This window comes from Marmota flaviventris, chromosome 5 (assembly GCF_047511675.1).
Source record: "Marmota flaviventris isolate mMarFla1 chromosome 5, mMarFla1.hap1, whole genome shotgun sequence".
Classification (NCBI taxonomy): domain Eukaryota; kingdom Metazoa; phylum Chordata; class Mammalia; order Rodentia; family Sciuridae; genus Marmota; species Marmota flaviventris.
The window spans coordinates 17,447,625-17,467,810 of NC_092502.1; the positions used below are offsets into that span (position 1 = coordinate 17,447,625).

Below are 20,186 nucleotides of genomic sequence, written 5' to 3' on the forward strand. Positions count from 1 at the left end.
TTTTGACTTTATGATACACACATCTAGAAGCTTGTGACTGCAGCCTGTCAGAAGATAATTCCATAATAAGGAAGAAATTTCTATGGTTCATTTATACAGAAAGTTTCCTAATGAATTCATATATATATATATATATATATATATATATATATATATATATATATATATATATATATATTGTTCTTAGCATCAGTCTATTATTTTCATAAGCATTTTGGGGAAGGTATATCCACATGTGAAGATTTGATAACATCCTTTATTATGTTCTTAGCAAATGTAGAACTCGATTATTTCAAATCTGTTCAATTAATGCTCTGTTTCTTTTTCACGCTGGTCAGCCAGTCTTTTAAGCTCTTTGCAGAAATAACAGGAGCTTAAACCACGTAATGCTTCGTGTTTGAGGAGGGGGTATGCTTTGAAAGGCTCAATTCTCTACGTAAAGTAGTTCTGAAAACTGTTTTCATTTTCTTGATGATAATCCATCAATTTCTACAGTCCTTAAAATAATATAAAGCAGTTAAGCCATGGGGTTTCAAGACTTACCTGCCACTGGAAGTAAGCTTAAGTCCTGTTTGGAAGGCTGTAAAAACATTTTTATACAAAGAAAAATTAATAACCTCAAGCATTTGGGTAAGGACAAAATAATCCACATACACTAATGTTTTCGTTACTTGGAGAGACTTCAAATAGTGTCAAGATAGGCAAAAAGAAACCCAATATCCCAATGATACCTTGAAAGGAAAATTCTAAAAATGAAATTCTTTTCCTTCAGTTACCTTATCCATTCATTTACTGTGAAGATGCTTCCAAAAGAATTAGAATAAAAATGGACTGTCCCAGGACATGATCCCCAAAGAAACCTCTTGGTTTTATAATTATAAAAATGGTCCAGAAAGCTGAGTGACAGACACAATACTTATCTTTTTTTTTTCAAATATTCATTTCTTAGTTGTAGGTAGACACAATATCTTTTTTTTTTTTTTTTTTAAATTTTTATTGTGGGTTGTTCAAAACATTACAAATTTCTTGACATATCATATTCCACACTTTGATTCAAGTGGGTTATGAACTCCCACCTTCACCCCATACACAGATTGCAGAATCACATCAGTTACACATCCATTGATTTACAAATTGCCATACTAGTGTCTGTTGTGCTCCGCTGCCTTTCCCATCCTCCACCCTCCCCCCTCCCCACCTCTCCCCTCCCCTCCCCTCCTCTCTCTCTACCTCCTCCACTGTATAACCCTGAGGGTCTCCTTCCATTACCATGCAATTTCCCTTCTCTCTCCCTTTCCCTCCCACCTCTCATCCCTGTTAAATGTTAATCTTCTTCTCCTGTTCTTCGTCCCTACACTGTTCTTAGTTACTCTCCTTATATCAAAGAAGACATTTGGCATTTGTTTTTTAGGGATTGGCTAGCTTCACTTAGAATAATCTGCTCTAATGCCATCCATTTCCCTGTAAATTCTATGATTTTGTCATTTTTTAATGCAGAGTAATACTCCATTGTGTATAAATGCCACATTTTTTTTATCCATTCGTCTATTGAAGGGCATCTAGGTTGGTTCCACAGTCTTGCTATTGTGAACTGTGCTGCTATGAACATCGATGTAGCAGTGTCCCTGTAGCATGCTCTTTTTAGGTCTTTAGGGAATAGACCAAGAAGGGGAATAGCTGGGTCAAATGGTGGCTCCATTCCCAGCTTTCCAAGAAATCTCCATACTGCTTTCCAAATTGGCTGCACCAATCTGCAGTCCCACCAGCAATGTACAAGTGTACCCTTTTCCCCACATCCTCGCCAGCACTTGTTGTTGTTTGACTTCCTAATGGCTGCCAATCTTACTGGAGTGAGATGGTATCTTAGGGTGGTTTTGATTTGCATTTCTCTGACAGCTAGAGATGTTGAGCATTTTTTCATGTACTTGTTGATTGACTGTATGTCCTCCTCTGAGAAGTGTCTGTTCAGGTCCTTGGCCCATTTGTTGATTGGGTTGTTTGTTTTCTTATTGTCTAATTTTTTGAGTTCTTTGTATACTCTGGATATTAGGGCTCTATCTGAAGTGTGAGGAGTAAAGATTTGTTCCCAGGGTGTAGGCTCCCTATTTACCTCTCTTATTGTTTCTTTTGCTGAGAAAAAACTTTAGTTTGAGTAAGTCCCATTTGTTGATTCTAGTTATTAACTTTTGTGCTATGGGTGTCCTATTGAGGAATTTGGAGCCCGACCCCACAGTATGTAGATCGTAGCCAACTTTTTCTTCTATCAGACGGCGTGTCTCTGATTTGATATCAAGCTCCTTGATCCATTTTGAATTCACTTTTGTGCATGGCGAGAGAAAGGGATTCAGTTTCATTTTGTTGCATATGGATTTCCAGTTTTCCCAGCACCATTTGTTGAAGATGCTATCCTTCCTCCATTGCATGCTTTTAGACCCTTTATCAAATATAAGATAGTTGTAGTTTTGTGGATTGGTTTCTGTGTCCTCTATTCTGTACCATTGGTCCACCCGCCTGTTTTGGTACCAGTACCATGCTGTTTTTGTTACTATTGCTCTGTAGTATAGTTTGAAGTCTGGTATCGCTATACCGCCTGATTCACACTTCCTGCTTAGCATTGTTTTTGCTATTCTGGGTCTTTTATTTTTCCATATGAATTTCATGATTGCTTTCTCTATTTCTACAAGAAATGCCATTGGGATTTTGATTGGCATTGCATTAAACCTATAGAGAACTTTTGGTAATATCGCCATTTTGATGATGTTAGTTCTGCCTATCCATGAACAGGGTATATTTTTCCATCTTCTAAGATCTTCTTCTATTTCTCTCTTTAGGGTTCTGTAGTTTTCATTGTATAAGTCTTTCACCTCTTTTGTTAGGTTGATTCCCAAGTATTTTATTTTTTTTGAAGATATTTTGAATGGAGTGGTTGTCCTCATTTCCATTTCAGAGGATTTGTCGCTGATATACAGGAATGCCTTTGATTTATGCGTGTTGATTTTATATCCTGCCACTTTGCTGAATTCATTTATTAGCTCTAATAGTTTCTTTGTAGAGCCTTTTGGGTCTGCTAGGTATAGAATCATATCATCTGCAAATAGTGATAATTTAAGTTCTTCTTTTCCTATTTTGATGCCTTTAATTTCTTTCGTCTGTCTAATTGCTCTGGCCAGTGTTTCGAGAACTATGTTGAACAGAAGTGGAGAGAGAGGGCATCCCTGTCTAGTTCCAGATTTTAGAGGGAATGCCTTCAGTTTTTCTCCATTCAGAATGATGCTAGCCTGAGGCTTAGCATAGATTGCTTTTACAATATTGAGGTATGTTCCTGTTATCCCTAGTTTTTCTAGAGTTTTGAACATAAAGGGATGCTGTACTTTGTCAAATGCTTTTTCCGCATCTATCGAGATGATCATATGGTTCTTATTTTTAAGTCTATTGATGTGGTGAATAACATTTATTGATTTCCGTATATTGAACCAGCCTTGCATCCCTGGGATGAATCCTACTTGATCATGGTGTACAATTTTTTTGATATGTTTTTGTATCCGATTCGCCAGAATTTTATTGAGGATTTTTGCATCTAGGTTCATTAGAGATATTGGTCTGTAGTTTTCTTTCTTTGAAGTGTCTTTGTCTGGTTTAGGTATCAGGGTGATGTTGGCCTCATAGAATGAATTTGGAAGTTCTCCCTCCTTTTCTATTTCCTGAAGTAGCTTGAAAAGTATTGGTATTAGTTCTTCTTTAAAGGTTTTGTAAAATTCTGCTGTATACCCATCTGGACCTGGGCTTTTCTTAGTTGGAAGTCTTTTTATGGTTTCTTCTATTTCCTCAATTGATATTGGTCTGTTTAGGTTTTCTATATCCTCCTGACTCAATCTGGGCAGATCATATGACTTAAGAAATTTATCTATGCCTTCACTATCTTCTAATTTGTTGGAGTATAAGGATTCAAAATAGTTTTTGATTATCTTCTGTATTTCTGAAGTGTCTGTTGTGATATTGCCTTTTTCATCCCGTATGCTAGTAATTTGAGTTCTCTCTCTTCTTCTCTTCGCTAGCATCGCTAAGGGTCTGTCGATTTTGTTTATTTTTTCAAAGAACCAACTTTTAGTTTTGTCAATTTTTTCAATTGTTTCTTTTGTTTCGATTTCATTAATTTCAGCTCTGATTTTAATTATTTCTTGCCTTCTACTTCTTTTGCTGTTGTTTTGCTCTTCTTTTTCAAGGATTTTGAGATGAAGTATGAGATCATTTATTTGTTGGTTTTTTCTTTTTTTAAGGAATGAACTCCAAGCAATGAATTTTCCTCTTAGAACTGCTTTCAATGTGTCCCATAGATTCCGATATGTTGTGTCTGTGTTTTCATTTATCTCTAAGAATTTTTTAATTTCCTTCTTGATGTCTTCTATAACCCATTGATCATTCAGTAACCTATTGTTCATTCTCCAAGTGATGTATGCTTTTTCCTTCCTTCTTTTATCGTTGATTTTCAGTTTCATTCCATTATGATCAGATAAGATGCATGGTATTATCTCTACTCCTTTATATTGTCTAAGAGTTGCCCTGTGACATAATATATGATCTATTTTTGAGAAGGATCCATGTGCTGCTGAGAAAAAAGTGTAACTGCTTGATGTTGGGTGGTATATTCTATATATGTCAATTAGGTCTAGGTTATTAATAGTGTTATTGAGTTCTATAGTTTCCTTATTCAACTTTTGTTTGGAAGATCTGTCCAGTGGCGAGAGAGGTGTGTTGAAGTCTCCCATGATTATGGTATGGTGATCTATTAGACTCTTGAACTTGAGAAGAGTTTGTTTGACGAACATAGCTGCACCATTGTTTGGGGCATAAATATTTATGATTGTTATGTCTTGTTGTTGTATGGTTCCCTTAAGCAGTATGTAGTGTCCCTCTTTATCTCTTTTGATTAACTTTGGCTTGAAATCTATTTTATTTGATATGAGTATGGACACTCCTGCTTGTTTCCGAAGTCCATATGAGTGATATGATTTTTCCCAACCTTTCACCTTCAGCCTATGTATGTCTTTTCCTATCAAATGCGTCTCCTGTAGGCAGCATATTGTTGGGTCTTGTTTTGTGATCCATTCTACTAGCCTGTGTCTCTTAATTGGTGAGTTTAAGCCATTAACATTTAGGGTTATTATTGAGATATGGGTTGTTCTTCCAGCCATATTTGTTTATTTCTGTTACTAAACATGGTTTGTTTTCCTCTTTGATTATTCCCCCCCCCCTTTACTGTCCTACCTCCCACTGTTGGTTTTCATTGTTATTTTCCATTTCCTCTTCCTGTAATGCTTTGGCGAGGATGTTTTGAAGAGATGGTTTTCTAGCTGCGAATTCTTTAAACTTTTGTTTATCGTGGAAGGTTTTAATTTCATCTTCCATCCTGAAGCTTAATTTCGCTGGATACACAATTCTTGGTTGGAACCCATTTTCTTTCAGTGTTTGAAATATGTTATTCCAGGATCTTCTAGCTTTCAGAGTCTGTGTTGACAGATCAGCTGTTATCCTGATTGGCTTAAAAATATGGAACGCTTCACGAATTTGCGTGTCATCCTTGCGCAGGGGCCATGCTAATCTTCTCTGTATCGTTCCAATTTTAGTATATGTGCTGCCGAAGCGAGCACGACACAATATCTTTATTTCATTTTTATATGGTGCTGAAGTTTGAACCCAGTGCCTCTGATGTGCTAGGGGAACACTCTACCACTGAGCCACAACCCCAGCCCCAGACAATGCTTATCTTATTATCTCTAAGATGTTTCAACAAAAGTTTGTCTTAAGGCAATAATAATCACAAAGCTTTGTTAGCAGAGGCAAAGGTCAGAAGACACAGTCCTGAATTAAATCCAGCTATGAATGAGCTATACATTTTAAAGAGTTGGAAAAAAGGGAGAGGAAAGGGAGGGAGAAAAAGAGGAATATGCAACAGAAACTCTATGTAACCAGCAAAGACTAAACTAATTATTACCTACCACTTTATAGATAAAATTTATTGATCCTTGTTCTGAAGCATAAACTATAATTTTAATTAATTTAAAAAAATTTTTTTGTCAATGAACTCTATTTATTTATTTATATGTGGCACTGAGAAACAAATCCAGTGCCTCACACAACTTAGGGAAATGCTCTACCCCTGAACTACAACCCCAGCCCAGATTAAATTTAAAATTTATTTAAAATAAATTTAAAATTCATTTTTATTTCATCAGGAAAGAAACAAACCAGTACATACAGAACTAGAATAAGTGATAGGATAAGTGAAAAACTTCATTACACACACACACACACACACACAGGAATAGGTATTCAATTTAGTGGTTAGCATGCCCAAACCAGTTGTTAAATTTTCAGGAATTTTGTGAGTTAGCTGGTAAACCACTGATAGTTTGCAATCAGATATTTGTAAGAGGGTAGACACTGTGAAAATCAGTAAGCACTGTGAGAGTAGGACTATCGGCAGTTTTGTTTAATGCCTGCATAATAATGATTAAATGTCTTCCTTATATAAATTATGAATGGAAATGGCCTTGTTTAGCTCTCTGTATATTCCCAGTGAAGTTGCTGCCAGCCTTGCTTCTTGTAAGGTGACCATTCAATTTGAGATGGTGTAACCACCACCGTGAACTTCCATTTATATGGTTTTGTTGACTAAAAAATCTTCCTGCTACCAAAAAGCAATACCTTCTTTCTCAGATGAAACAAGGATATTTGGATGATTATTAAGTCAGTAAATGTAAATAAGTGCACCCAGAGGTTTAAGGATAAAAGAAGGAAAACTCAAGGTTGGATTCTGATTGGGAAAAAATCCGCTTCCATGAGAACGCTGATGCCTGGGGTTCAGATTTAAATCACCTGCTAGATCAACACATGTCCGAGATGGAAGGTGAAGGTGAAAGGAGTGGTAATAATCAGAAAAGGCATTTGGCAAAAGCAATTTCAAATCCCCAAAGAATATGCCTGAACGGAGAGAAAAAGGCTTCCTAGAGAAAAACCCAGGGAACACAAAGCCCTCAAAGAAACCACAGACCACAAGGGAAGTCAGCAGACCCCACAAACACAAACTTCAGATAAGAAGCTATCAGGTAAAGCAAGCTTGAGATGAGTGTGTTAAGAAAGGAAAGGGAACACCATGGGTTCTAATCCCAAAGACTAGCTCAAATTATAAAAAATATCTGAGAAATTAAGAAGAATCAAGCTAAACTTCTGGGGGTGGGGGAATGACTGAAGAGAGATTTAGTAAAATGTGTATGTGAAGAAAGGAGTGAGCATACATAGATAATTGGAAGAAAAGTTCGGAGACATTGATGATACAGTGAGAATTCATGTATTTTCAGTATTATGCAAACAAAAGAATTAAAAATGGGAAAAGTAATATATTAAAAATGGCTACAGTCCAAGAATTTCCCATAACTGAATAAATGCAAGAATCCTAAGATTCAGGAAATATTCAGAATATGATGGAAAAAAATAAAACACAACAAAACCCACAACTAGACACAATGAACATAGAGACAATGAACAGCAATAAATCCATGGCAAAGAAATAAGTTACTTTATTTATAAAGATAATTACATCTTTAATGAAACTTTAAGTAGCAACGGTGGTGTCTAGAATATACTAGAATAAAAAGCTAAGGTGTTGAAAGAAATCATTGATGATCAAAACTCAGTTAAACTTTTACTCTGAAACGAGGGGGCGGAGGATGAAGAATTTTCAGTCAAGAATAAAAGAGACAGTCTTGAGGGAAGTGTCTCTATAAGAACTACCCAAAAGTACGCTCCATGGAAGAAGTTAATCTCAGAAGGAAGGAATTTAAAATGAGAGGAGCTTGCAGACTGCTGAATTGAAGGAGCATCGACTGTATATATTAGTCTGTTCAGGTTGCTCTAACAAAACACCATACATTGGATGGCTATTTTAGATACCTTTTGCATTGCTGTGACCAAAAGACCTGACAAGAACAATCACAGGTGGGAAAGGGTATTTTGACCTCTGAAAATTCTTGCCTTGCCTAACACAAGAGCTCTGGGGGACACGGCATACCTAAACCGTAACAGTGGCTTCGCCAACAGACTTTTGGCGAATGATATAGACTTATCATAAGTCTAGAGGTTGAAAGCACCAGCTTCAGAGCCAGTAGGGCTGGTTCCTGGTGGGGCCTCTCTCCTGGTCTTGAAGATGGCCATCTTCTCCTGTCCCACACAGGGCCCTTTTTGTGGTGCATATGAGGGGCACATACATAACCGGGGATACTGATCCCATTGGATTGGAGCCTCACCCTGTGGTTTCATTTAACTGTAGCCACTTTTATGAAGGACTTATACCCCAGTCACATGGTGGTATTAGGGCTTCACCCTATGAACTTGTAGGGGACACAAATCAGTCCATGACCTTATGTTAGAACACAGGTGATTTCCGGTGGGAAGGAAAAACAAGGTAAAAATCAAAATATCCTCAAACAAATAATATGTAAAAGCTTTCATTTTTGAATCCTCCAGGAAGAGAGGAAGTAAATTGACTTTAGATCTCCTGTTAAATATGCATGTTAAAAGGTAGATGCAGTGTATAAAACTTTCAAACAAAGGAAGAAAAAGAAAACTGTTCAACCTACTAGAAAAAAAAAAGAAGATATAATCAGAGATAAAAGAACACATTTACATTTACCCTGAACAATCTAGAGAAAATTTTAAAATATTCTTCAGCCTATGGATGATTTCCAAGAAAGTAAGCACTATTTAAGCCAAAAACTCAGGAAAGGCAGGAGCCTAGACAGATAAAAAGAACACTGATGCTCACTTTTGCCTAGAAGGCTTTATGTTTTACATAAGCCGAATCAAGGGAATTTAAGCTTTGTTTTTTTTTTTTTTATTGCTACAGGAGACTCAAAGTAAAGAAGAATTGAAACTAGAAAGTGTGGAAGGGATGCCAGAAATCTAAAAATCACAATTTTGCAGTTCCAATATACTCGATTCAGACAGGGTTCATCCAGCACACTGGATGAAACATTGATGGAGAACAGGATGCTTCCATCTTGCCAAAGTATCATCCAACAGAGTTGTTCATTTCAAAATATAAAGTAAAATAAAGCAGAAATGAGCCTTAACAAATGCAGAACATGGTGATCACCACTGTTACCAAATGAGGCTTCATATTTACCTACCCTTTTGCTAGGACAGAGCAAGTTCACCCAGTGGAAACACAGTGATGGGTATAAAAGGGAGACTTTCTGACTGTCACTTCCAAAGGTCAGTATCATTTAAAAGAAAAAAAAAGTGCAGGGATCATTACATATTAGAACCAAAGGAGAGGGGGAATGAGAATAGAGCATATTTTGATGATATTAGAGAATAATTGTTTGTTTCTTAGATGTAGGGAAGTGTATTTATTTTTGAAGGATGTACACTATAATACTCAGGAATAAAGTTGTTTGATATCTATCTACAGCTTACTTGCAAATAGTTCAGCATGGATACATTAACATACAGATGAATGAAACAAATATGGAAAAATACTATCAATTGTTAAAGTTAGGAATGCAGGCTTTAAATTCACCTCTTCCTAGTCCTATGATCTTCAGAATTTTTAAAAATTACATAAGTATTTAATTTCCTCTTATGTAGAGAGAGGTTTATAATGATAGAAGTTTTACAGAATTGTTGAAAGAATGAAATAAGAAGTTTGTATTGATTATCAAGAATACAAGCAACAATAAATGTTGGCGAGGATGTGGGGGAAAAGGCACACTCATACATTGCTGGTGGGACTGAAAACTGGTGCAACCACTACGGAAAGCAGTATAGAGATTCCTCAGAAAACTTGGAATGGAACCATCATGTGATCCAGCTATCCCACTCCAAAGGACTTAAAATTAGCATACTATAGTGACACTGCCACATCAATATTTATAGCAGATCAATTCACAATAGCTAAATTATAGAATCAGCCTAGGTGTCCTTCAATAGATGAATGAATAAAGAAAATGTGGTATATATACACACAATGGAATATTACTCAGCCATGAAGAGAAATAAAATTTTGGCATTTTCCAGTAAATGGATGGAACTGGAGAACATCATGCTAAGTAAAACAAGCCAATCCTAAAACCCAAAGGCTGAATGTTTTCTCTGATAAGAGGATGCTAACTCACAATGCAGCAGTGGGGTGGGGGGGAGTAGAAACGAATAGAAGTTCATTGGATTAGAAAAAGGGGAATGAAGGGAAGGGCGGAGGAATGGGGATAGGAAAGATAACAGAATGAATCAGACATTACTTCCCTAAGTTTATATATGAATACGCAACCAATGTAATTTCATGTTATGTAAAAGGGGAGAACAGAGAGTTATACACCATTTATGTATAATATGTCAAAATACATTCTACCATAATATTTAACTAGAAAAGAATAAAAAAATAAGTTTGTATTAGAGTACTTGGATGGTACTGATCCATTTAATTTTACTAATAATGATTATTATTAACACTAATTTTTATTACTCTATGCACTAACAATAAAAATTGCTAAAGACATTAATTGAAGGCAATTTTATCAATGAAGAAATAAATAACCAACTTATACATATCCAATTAATTCACACATTTCAAAGGTTAAGGTACCAATACTAAATAAGAACAAATGACAATGTTCAATTACATAAAAACCACAGAAACCAATTAATATATCTTGAGCTTCTGGTGTCTGCCAGGAATGAATCACTAGGAATATAACACTGAACAAATCAGATGAAAATCCTCACCAACCAATACTCCAGCATATAGACACAGGCAAGGACTTTCTCAATAGCATGCCTACAGCTTGGGAAGTATTGACAAGAGTTAATAAATGGGGTGACATCAAATTAAATAGCTTCTGTAGAGTAAAGGAAGCAAGTAGGAATGTCAAGAGAAAACCTATACAATGGCGGAAAATCTTTGCTAGCAACTCTTCTCACAGAGGATTAATATCTAGAATATATTAAAAACTCAAAAAACTTCACACCTAAGAAAACAACCCAATTAATAGATGGGCAAGTGAATTAAACAGATACTTCTCAAAAGAAGAAATACAAACGGTCAACAAATATACATACAGAGGTTCAACATCATTAGCAATTAGGAATAATGCATATTAAAACTATAATGAGATTTTATGTCAGACAAGTCAGAATGGCAGTCATTAAGAATACAAACAATAACAAATTCTGGAGAGGGTGTGAAAGAAAAGGAACACTTTTATACTGTTGCTAGGATTGTAAATTAGTATAAGAATGGTGGAAATCAGTATAGAGGTTTCTCAAAAGGCTAGGCATGGAATCACCATATGACCCTGCTATAACACTCTTCAGTATTTATCCTAAGGAATTAAAGTCCGCTTACTAAGCGATCCATCCATGCATACCCATGTTTATAGCAGCACAATTCACAATGGCCAAACTATGGAGCCAGCCTAGGTGTCCATCAATGGATGAATGGATAAAGAGACTGTGGTATATACACACAATGGAGTTTTATTCATCTATGGGGAGGAATGAAATGGTGTCATTTGCAGGAAATGAATGGAACTTGAGAACATTATGTTCAGTGAAATAAGCCAAACTCATAAAGTCAAGGTTCATGTATTTTTTTCTCACAGGCAGATGCTAAAGAAGAAAAAGGAATGGTGGGGAGATATTATAAATATTGAAGGAAGACAATTAGAATACAGGAAACGAACAGAGAAAGGGATGAGAGAAGGGAAAGGGGAAATACTGGGGTATGATATTGGACAAATTATATTGTCATATTGTACGCTCATATGAATATGTAACAACAAATCCCACTATGATGTACAGCTGTAATGCACCAACAGATAATGTGGAAAAGAAAATCAGTGAATGATTAAAACAAAGAAAAGACAGAACAAAAATCTTTACCCTCAAATAATTTATAGTTTAATGGTAATTCACAGCCCTGCCTCAGTTGTTCTGGAAATGATCCGTCCTCCTCTCATTTCTCTCACACCTGGGTGTGCAGTCTGTTGTTCCTGTCCCCAGGTGCTCCTGACCAATGAGTTGAAGGATGAGGAAGTGTCTAATGCCAAACAACAGGTTGCAGCTTAACCCCAGAAAGGGGTTTGTGAGGGACACAAAGAAATGCACTCTTCATGGAGAGCAGGGCGAGAAAGAGGAGGGACGAGCTCTCTCCAGATAACTCCCTCCAGACGACTGAGGTGGGCAGGCAGGAGTCTCTCAGGCCTGAAATGTGGGAGCAGAAGAGGCCAATCCACAGTTCTGCTCTGGAGATGAGACAACGTTCAGTGAAAAGGGAAAGAGCCTGCGAGACTGGTTGAAGTGGAGAAATGAGGCTTTGGGGTGGAGGATGATTCAGTGGAATCTGTGGGCAGATGAGTTTAGTGAGAGGGGGCTTTCTAAGAGTGGGGTAGGGGTCAGGTAAGGACCACCTTCCCTTGACTATAAAAGCCCTAAGAGCTGGGGCTCAGTTCTCATGTTCTCCTCCTTAAATAACCCCCCAGAGCACTATTAGTTATAAACAATGTGACTGTCTGTCTAGAACTCTTCTGAGTTCTTTTTATTCTTTATGAATTAAAAAAAAATTCTATTCTTCCTTCTCATAAAACCTCAAATAATTGCTAAATGCTCTGCTGTTGATATTCCAGACCATACTCCTCTGCTGAGGACAGGCACAGAATCTCTCGGTTTGCATGAGGTCCATCACGTAGGATTCTGCTTCCTGAAGACAGCTCAGATTTTAGCATGTGATCACAGGCTTTCAGAGACTTGACTGCACTCTCCAGATCAGCCCTAAACCAGGGGCTGAGTCCAGAGACCCTTGACATGGGGAGCAAAAGGAATAGTAATTATTGTATGATTCTCTGCCCCAAAGACACATCTTACCTTCTCTTAATAGTCTGTTTCAAGGACACTGAGTCAGTGTTTGAAATTCTACCCTGAAATTTTCTGACATTCCCAAATTAATCTGTGATCATAGATAGAATCCTTCTGCCACTTCACCTGTTTCCTTAAAGGAAAATGTTCTCATTTTAGAGTTTTGTTTGTGGTAACAGTTGATTCAGAAAAATGGGAGAAGGAACTGAGAAAATAGGAGCCCATCTATGCCGAGGGTGTGAGTTAGGGTTTCTTTGTCTTGCTTGGGAAGACTTGGGCTCTGACCTCACCTTCTACTCCAACTGATAAGATGGGCTTGAGGACATGGAACTTACGCACGGGACCTGGAAGTTTCTCTGTATTTCTACAAATGGGAACATACAATTTTGTAGGTTCACCTCTCTGGAGAAATCATAAAAACAAAGTAAAAAAGGGCTGGGTCTTAGCAAACACTTAATTTTCCAGATTCAGATTCCCCTACTAATGCAAAAAAAAAAACAATCACCCACAGCTCTTGACCTCATGAAAGGCTGGAAGACTCAGGGGTACTTCTGTGAGAAGCACTGCTATTTTCTAACTTTATAAGTTTATATCACTTTTCTGTTTTTATTGAAAACACATTAAGAGTGAGTTTCTGGGCATGGACATTATTTCACTTTTAATGCTTTAGTAGAAGATAGTTTTTACCCTTTATTTAAAAAATTATTTTTAGGTGTGGTTAAAAAAACTAATATTTACCACTTTTATCATTTTTATGTGTACCTTTCATGTGTAAAGTGTTCATATTGGTGTGGAACAAACATATAGAATGTCACTACTCTCTATTCACCTTTCCCCAACCCCTGGCAACCAGTATTATACTTTATGAGGTAGACTACTTGAGACACCTCAGAAAAGTAGAATCGTATATTATTTGTCCTTTTGTGACTGGTTTATTTCACTTACTATATTTCCTCATGGTTTATGGGTGTTGTCCATGTGACATATTTTCTTCTTTTTAAAGTCTGAATGATGTTCTATTGCATGTATATATTAATTTCTTTATTGATTGGAAATTCGAGTTGCTTCTACCTCTTAGCTAATGTGCACAATATGGCAGCAAACAAATGTGAACAAATATCTGAGACCCTCATTTCAGTTCTTTTGGATATAAACCCCAAAAGTAGGTTTGCCAGATGGTTTTCTATCTTAATATTTTTGAGAAAACCTCCATATAGTTTTCAGTGCAGCTGTCTTATTTTAGATTCCCACCTATAGTGCTCCAGAACTCTGATTTCTCCACATCGTCTCCACCATTTTTTTTCTTTTCTTTCTCTGTTTTTTTAAACAGTGTCTATCCCAAGTAGCAGAAGGTGATATTGCATTGTGGTTTTTAATTGCATTTCTCTAATACTTAGTGATATTGAGCATTTCTTTTTCATATGTTTGTTGGTAATTTGTATACCTTCTTTGAAGAGATGCCTGTATAATCCTTTTGCTCATTTTTTTAAGAGTGTTATTCAGGCTTTTGGTCACTGAACCATTTTTTAATATATTCTGAATACTAAGCCCTCATCATATATGATTTGTAAAAACTTCCTTCTATTCTTTCACTATTCCTCCAAGACACAGAAGTGTTTAATATAGTCCTATTTGTCTAGTTATATTTTTATCGCTCATATACATACTTCTGATGTCATATACAAAAAATCATCAACAAATCCAATGTTTTGAAGCTTTCTCCCTATGCTTTCTATAAGGAGTTTTACAGTTTTCAGTTTTGTGCTTAGATCTTTATATTAATTTCAAGTTAATTTCCACTTAAGATAAAAATTAAACGTCCAATTTATTCTTTTGCATATGGATAACAAGTTTTTCTACCACCATTTATGGAAGAGTATCCTTTCTCTGTTGTATGGTCTTGGCCTTTTGCCAAAAATAATTTGACCATGTACATGAGGTCTTAGTTCTAACCTTTCTGTTCTCTTCCACTGGTCTCTATTTCAGACTTCATGATAATGCCACATTGCACATTGCAGTAGTTTTGCAATGTTTTGAAATCCAGCAAGTCTGAGACTCCCCAATTTCTTCTTTTAAAATATTTTTTTGATTATTTGGATTCCACTGAGATTTCAAATAAATTTTACATTTTTTTTCTATTTGTGCCCAAAGAAATGTTGATGGGATTTTGATGAATCAATAAACTCTTTTCAGTATGTTTAAACATGTCTCACAGTCAGTAAACATGCAGTGTCTTTTCATTTATTTGAATCTTCTTTCATTTCTCATACACTAGTTTCCAGTGTATAAATCTTTCATTTCCCAAATTGTTTATTTCTAAAGTATTTTTATGCTATTATAAATGGGATTTTTTTTCTTAATTTCTCTTGGAAAATAGCTATTTTGCAAATAAATAAATAAATCTGAGTTCCATGTGATTTATGTAACTATCTATGTAATTATCAAAGACCAGACTCAACAGTCCAAGAACAAGTGGTTTATTTGGGAGGGGACCATGAGAAGCACTGTCAGAGGAGTGGAAATGAGAAGTGTCCATGTCTTACAGAAGTTAAACACAGAAGGGAAATGTACACTGTTCTGTCAATTCACTGGGTTTTAGTCCCCACTGAGATGAAGCTGGGAGTCAGCGTGGACCCAATTCTCAGAGCATCTCACACCCACCAGAGAGACCATGGCCTTAGTTAGTCCCTAAAAGGATTAATTTTGCAGCCTCTCCAGGCTGCACTGAGCCTGGGGAGAGCAGATGTGGGCTGCTGGAGAGACTTTGCAGGGAGGGGGAAGCCAGCATTTTGCTTAACAATCACACTGCCTCTTTAGTGGTGGCAAGAATCTTCCCAAGAACATCAAATACCTTGAAGCTTTGTAAGGTAGTATTGCACTAACTTCTGCTGTTCCCAAGCTTCAAATACCTCTCCTTTCTCTGGGCCCTGATTGGTATACTCGTGATTGCTGTACCTAGTAAGAACTTTCAAAACTGTCTCTGGAAGGGGAATAAGGCCAGATACAGAACAGATGCTTCTTAGATGTGGCTGGAGTAGATTCCGCTTTTATTTGCCTACATTCTCAGGTTTTGAAAACATCCTAAATTTGTATTTGGGGAGCTACCTCCATGCTCCCCATACATACTCTCAGACCACATGAGTCAGGATATTAACATGCAGTTTAATTCAGATATTGAAATAAAAGAAAAAAAATCAACTAGAGCAAGCATCAGCAAAATTTCCTATAAAATATCAGCTAGTAAATATTCCCGACTTTGTAAACCAACAGGCAAAATGAAAGACATTATGTAAATAATTATATAACAATAGAAAACACATTTTTATTGACAAAGTTCAAAATATAATAGTTGAGCTTGTTTTTTTAATTGAGGTCTAGTAATGTCATAAATAAATTATTTTCTCCTTTTATTAGGGTAGGTATAATATGTTACTTAAATGGTATTAAAAATTAATATTCCTTATGGTCAAAATCAGCTGGAAATGTTTATTGGTTAATGGTCATCTGTAATGAGATTTTCTCTTTCATTTTTTAAAATGTATTTTCAGACAGATAGGTATTACCAAGTACATTAATTCATGAACATATAATTTTATTGCATATCTTCATCATTTGGAAAGCATTTATAAATTCTATTAAATTCTTCTCTTTGATATTTATCTTTGGCATGTCATAATGTATATTAATACTTAAAGATTATGTGGATGCTCAATTGTACAGTTACATGAATTTTCAAATGTGAAAATTCCCTTTTTGCTTATTTCGAGGGCTAAAAATACCGCTCGGACTGTATTTTGAGTTTGGAAAATAAATCCCCTACAAATGTGTTTGGGATTGGCAATTTCCTTATTTTAACTTTTAACAGAACAGGAAGTATGTGAAGAAGCTTGGCATTATTGTGATCTAAGCACAATAAATAAGTTTTTAGTAGTATAAATTTCATATAAAAATGCTGTTTTGCCTTGCAACTTTTAGGTTTAATTCATTATACAACATTACCAAGTATTCAATTAAAAATGAAATTAACGAACAAAGCATGCCATATTCCATAATAAAAGTTGCAATTTTTTTGCTGTTTAGAAAATCTTCAATCTTTGACATAAGATCAATTACATTAAAACTTTAGATTAAGTCATCGGATTTCTGTGATACGACAAGTTGGGATATTCAACAAGCATCTGTTCACAAAACTGATAATGATTAAGTCCAGAGACTGAATGGCATTTACCATTTAGACTTCCGATTTAATAACACATGATAAATTCGGTATTTTCTGTAAAGAACCAGTCAATTAATAATAAAAATGAATAACCCTGGTCTTAAAAATATCTCACATTTTTCAAGCATTCTAAATTTGTCTAATAAACTTATTTCTGCTACAAAATATATTTCCATCACTTTCATTTTTAACACATCTTAGAAGATTCCACTTCAAATTCTACTTCATGAGTTCCCTTAAATTCATTAAAAAAAATAATTCTTGCTTGCAAGTGTTCCACATAACGTGGGCCTGACTTATCAAATAAAAAACTAAGCAGTATGCAAAATAGTCAAGTCACTAATAACTAAAAATATCCATTCAAAGCCTTGCTTTTAATTTGACTTTTGGTATTGTTCCAGATATCATCAATTCTCCAAGAAGATGTTCCTCCAAAAGTCTGTAAGTGAGTTTATTTTTCCTAAACATATTTCTTTGGTTGTCACAATCAAACATGACTTAATTACCTCATCATCAGTAGGTAAATATTCTTGCTTAGTCATAAACTTAATCATTTGAAATTAGACATTGCTTGTACCTTCATCTTCAGTTTACCTTTTTTGAAGAATTTCTGTTGAGATGGTCTCTCTTAAAATTTTCTGATTTTACTATTTTCTGATGATTGCTTTCCTGTGCATTGGTAATATTTTAATATGTGCTGATTCTGATAATCTTATTATATGTTGCAGTTTTTTAATGTTTGTACAGTGGCACTGAATAAGAAAAACAATGTTTTGACATAAAAGTCAATTATAAAATAATTCATACTCCATCATGCCTTAAAAGTGTGGCATTCTGTATGAGATTCCTTTCGCTACTGTAACAAATTACCATACATGTAATAGCTTAGAATAATACACTTTTTTTATACTTATGGGAGTCATAGTCTTATTGAACTAATCCAAGACAGTAGCAGAGTCAGTTTCTATTGGAGGCTTCAAGAGACAACCTGTTCTACCCTAAACCATTTACACCGAAATCATTGAGTCTGGAGCCCAGATGTTAGTATTTAATGCATGCCTGATCATTTTAATGTAAAACCAGGTTTGAGAACCACCGAATAAGAGCAAAAGTATTATATCATGTTCTCTCATTCTGGGACTTATTCAGTCAAGCCAGTTTAGAGCTTTCAAACTGAAAACAAAACTAAACTAAAAACAAATGAACATACAGTAAACTAGTATTTATCTAGAATATTTAGAAATTTTTCATTTTCATTCAAGCAGAAGTTTTAAATCACCTACTATTTTTTATACACTATATTTGATTAGATAGTTACATATAATTACAATTTGTTTAGTTAATTCTCATTTGACCTGTGCATAATTCCTATTATATTAATAGCTACGTTTGCCTAGGTGGCTGATTTTGTGTCATGCATGCTCCATGAAGTTTTCAGTAAATTCCTATAGCAACATATGATTGTGTATATGTATGCACAGTTTTATTAGCTCTAGGATACACATGATGATGCTGAGGATAGATGGAGTTAGTCACTTCTCCATGGTTTCCTGACTAAAAATTTGTAAAGGATGGAATTTGAACTAAGATTCCAAAGCAAAACTCTAACACTGTTAACCTGCTCGATCATACGATAGACTATCACTCATACTGAATATAACATTTTGAATATTATAAAGCACCTTAGGTTCATGCAGTGCTTTAGGCTCAACTCTGAACAATAATTATCATTATTCATTGGGAGACTATATGTATGAGTTTGCTTGGAATACAATTGGTTCATGCCTACTGTCTGGGGAAAATATATTAGCAGACACACTAACCTTTCAAAATGTCCTGGTTTGGAGAATAAATTATATAGTCAACAGGTTTTGAAAGATTATACCCAAGTATAGTGCTTATAGAATATAGGCAGTCAAACTTTCTTTTGTTGTTGTTTAAAAAATAGATAAATTAAGACAATAACTTATCGTCTGTGGCCTGACAAGCTGTTTTTATTTCAGGAAAGCTATCCACAGTAGTGTGTTTCTTTTTCACATGCAGTTCTCAAAAAATTTCAGTTTAAGAACAATAAGTACTTGAACATTCAGAATAATAAAGTATTGCAATTAACACAGAAAAATTGCTTTACTTAATATGGCTACTATCCATGAAATAAAAGTTATTGACTAGCATTAAATTTTAAACATGATTTATTTTAGAATCATTTTGCCCTTTGGCTAGACTGATGCTGTTCTTAGAATTTCCCCATGTGAAACCACAGATTTAAAACCATCTCTTTCCTCTAGGAGCCAAAGAGACAAGTCAGTGGAGATGCAAGGTTTTCACTCAGCTGTGGCTTTCTGTCCTGGACCATACCTCATACTTCCATTCCCACCTTATTGTGTGAAAATGGGGTCAGGTCGAGGTATGAGTTCACCAATATAAGCAAAAGATATTTGCTATTAGTTACTTTAGTCACTCCTTATAATTTATCTTAGATGCTATTGGATCATTTGTTTAAAAAAATCACAAAAAAGTCTCATCAATGTATTCCTTTTTAAATTATAAGTAGGTTATGGTGGAAGGGAAATTGTATGTATCTATGTTTGTTCATGTTGTAGTTGTTTGTTATGCAATGAAATAAGCATATTTCAGAGTTCCAAGGGAGTCATCGATGCAAACATTTTCCCCATACTACATCTCTCCTAAAAAAAATATCCACACTCTCATTTGACTTGCATTTTCTACCCTGTGACTACTGTTACATATATATTAAAAAGTAATAGAAAATCATTCCCAATTGAAAAAAAAATACAAAAAGATAATGTTTCTCTCGTCACTTCTGATTAGCTCTAATCTGTCCCTCCAGAAGGTGAGGACATGACATTGAACATTGAGTCTCTATTCAGAAAGCTGATCCTTAATAGTGCTGAGGGGAAAAAAGGATTCTTTTGATCTTGTATTTTAATCTTAAATTTTAATTTGCACCATAAAATTTTAATAACTGTCCTCTAGGTTTCAAAGTGAATAGAATTAAGTATTTTGCCCACGCTGCACATTACACATGTAACTTCAGATT

At 35.3% G+C, this 20,186-nt stretch overlaps 1 non-coding gene across 1 annotated transcript; it reads right to left on the minus strand.

The window, feature by feature from the left end:
- Positions 1-5,541: 5,541 nt before the first annotated feature.
- Positions 5,542-5,648, minus strand: LOC139705947 (U6 spliceosomal RNA). The gene has a single exon (XR_011707675.1). It is a non-coding gene; the product is annotated as a U6 spliceosomal RNA (small nuclear RNA).
- Between the last annotated feature and the right edge of the window lie 14,538 nt (positions 5,649-20,186).